Source organism: Hemiscyllium ocellatum (assembly GCF_020745735.1).
Source record: "Hemiscyllium ocellatum isolate sHemOce1 chromosome 15 unlocalized genomic scaffold, sHemOce1.pat.X.cur. SUPER_15_unloc_10, whole genome shotgun sequence".
Taxonomy (NCBI): Eukaryota; Metazoa; Chordata; class Chondrichthyes; order Orectolobiformes; family Hemiscylliidae; genus Hemiscyllium; species Hemiscyllium ocellatum.
This window is the reverse complement of record NW_026867446.1, coordinates 461,262-464,196: the sequence shown is the minus strand read 5'-3', so window position 1 is coordinate 464,196 and position 2,935 is coordinate 461,262.

The window sequence follows — 2,935 nt, the reverse complement described above, 5'->3', positions numbered from 1 at the left end:
CACCCGGCAAGTGCGATGGCTCTGCCTCCCTGCGGTGCTCGTCACCCAGGTTTGGGGAACACGATACTTAGAACATGTTGGCGGCTCGGGACCTGCAGGCGAAGGGGGCCCCGTGGTGCTGAGCACATCGACCTCGCGTCTCAGTGCAAGCCGGAGAGTTCGCGGAAGTCTTAACAGGCTTGCCTGACTCTTTCCGTCCGTTCTAAGAATCAGTCGGAGGCCGGGGCGGGGACGGTCTCTTGACACACGGAGGGTTGGCTTCCCTCCTCAGGCGTTTGTGTCGAAAATGAAGGCGAGAGATGCAAGCGTCCTGGTTCCCCTGGGTGCTGCCAGCAAGGGTGCAGGCTGACCCTTGCCTGAGCACTCCCAAAAGCCTCTTAGGCTGAGAGCAGGCGCCGCACTACCGGCTCTGGGAGTCGTTGGCCGCTATTGTACATAGTCCGGTCCTTCCTCTGCCACCCGGCAAGTGCGATGGCTCTGCCTCCCTGCGGTGCCCGTCACCCAGGTTTGGAGAACACGATACTTAGAACATGTTGGCGGCTCGGGACCTGCAGGCGAAAGGGGCCCCGTGGTGCTGAGCACATCGACCTCGCGTCTCAGTGCAAGCCGGAGAGTTCGCGGAAGTCTTAACAGGCTTGCCTGACTCTTTCCGTCCGTTCTAAGAATCAGTCGGAGGCCGGGGCGGGGACGGTCTCTTGACACACGGAGGGTTGGCTTCCCTCCTCAGGCGTTTGTGTCGAAAATGAAGGCGAGAGATGCAAGCGTCCTGGTTCCCCTGGGTGCTGCCAGCAAGGGTGCAGGCTGACCCTTGCCTGAGCACTCCCAGAAGCCTCTTAGGCTGAGAGCAGACGCCGCACTACCGGCTCTGGGAGTCGTTGGCCGCTATTGTACATAGTCCGGTCCTTCCTCTGCCACCCGGCAAGTGCGATGGCTCTGCCTCCCTGCGGTGCCCGTCACCCAGGTTTGGAGAACACGATACTAAGAACATGTTGGCGGCTCGGGACCTGCAGGCGAAAGGGGCCCCGTGGTGCTTAGCACATCGACCTCGCGTCTCAGTGCAAGCCGGAGAGTTCGCGGAAGTCTAAAGCTTTTGACATTCGCTCAAAGCTTTGACAGGCTTGCCCGACTCTTTCCGTCCGTTCTAAGAATCAGTCAGAGGCTGGTGGGGAGGTCTCTTGACGCAAGGGGAGGGGTGGCGTCCCTCCTCAGGCGCTTGTGTCGAAAATGAAGGCGAGAGATGCAAGCGTCCTGGTTCCCCTGGGTGCTGCCAGCAAGGGTGCAGGCTGACCCTTGCCTGAGCACTCCCAGAAGCCTCTTAGGCTGAGAGCAGACGCCGCACAACCGGCTCTGGGAGTCGTTGGCCGCTATTGTACATAGTCCGGTCCTTCCTCTGCCACCCGGCAAGTGCGATGGCTCTGCCTCCCTGCGGTGCCCGTCACCCAGGATTGGAGAACACGATACTAAGAACATGTTGGCGGCTCGGGACCTGCAGGCGAAAGGGGCCCCGTGGTGCTTAGCACATCGACCTCGCGTCTCAGTGCAAGCCGGAGAGTTCGCGGAAGTCTAAAGCTTTTGACATTCGCTCAAAGCTTTGACAGGCTTGCCCGACTCTTTCCGTCCGTTCTAAGAATCAGTCAGAGGCCGGTGGGGAGGTCTCTTGACGCAAAGGGGAGGGGTGGCGTCCCTCCTCAGGCGCTTGTGTCGAAAAATGAAGGCGAGAGACGCGAGCGGCCTGGTTGCTTTGGGTGCTGCCAGGAAGGATGTGGTCTGACCCTTGCCTGAGCACATCCAAAAGCATGTGATGTTGAGAGCAGACCTCGAGCCCCGCACGACCGGCTCTGGGAGTCGTTGGCCGCTATTGTACATAGTCCGGTCCTTCCTCTGCCACCCGGCAAGTGCGATGGCTCTGTCGCCCTGTGGTGCCCGTCACCCAGGTTTGGGGAACACGATACTAAGAACATGTTGGCGGCTCGGGACCTGCAGGCGAAAGGGGCCCCGTGGTGCTGAGCACATCGACCTCGGGTCTCAGTGCAAGCCAGAGAGTTCGCGGAAGTCTAAAGCTTTTGACATACGCTCAAATCTTTGACAGGCTTGCCCGACTCTTTCCGTCCGTTCTAAGAATCAGTCAGAGGCCGGTGGGGAGGTCTCTTGACGCAAGGGGAGGGGTGGCGTCCCTCCTCAGGCGCTTGTGTCGAAAAATGAAGGCGAGAGACACGAGCGGCCTGGTTGCTTTGGGTGCTGCCAGGAAGGATGTGGTCTGACCCTTGCCTGAGCACTCACAGAAGCATGTGACGTTGAGAGCAGACCTCGAGCCCCGCACGACCGGCTCTGGGAGTGGTTGGCCGCTATGGTACATAGTCCGGTCCTTCCTCTGCCACCCGGCAAGTGCGATGGCTCTGCCGCCCTGTGGTGCCCGTCACCCAGGTTTGGGGAACACGATACTAAGAACATGTTGGCGGCTCGGGACCTGCAGGCGAAAGGGGCCCCGGGGTGCTTAGCACATCGACCTCGTGTCTCAGTGCAAGCCGGAGGGTTCGCGGCAGTCTAAAGCTTTTGACATTCGCTCAAAGCTTTGACAGGCTTGCCCGACTCTTTCCGTCCGTTCTAAGAATCAGTCAGAGGCCAGTGCGGAGGTCTCTTGACACAAGGGGAGGGGTGGTGTCCCTCCTCAGGCGCTTGTGTCGAAAATGAAGGCGGGAGACGCAAGCGTCCTGGTTCCCCCTGGGTGCTGCCAGCAAGGGTGCAGGCTGACCCTTGCCTGAGCACTCCCAAAAGCCTCTTAGGCTGAGAGCAGACGCCGCGCTACCGGCTCTGGGAGTCGTTGGCCGCTATGGTACATAGTCCGGTCCTTCCTCTGCCACCCGGCAAGTGCGATGGCTCTGCCGCCCTGTGGTGCTCGTCACCCAGTTTTCCAACCCGGACCCGCGAGCGTGGT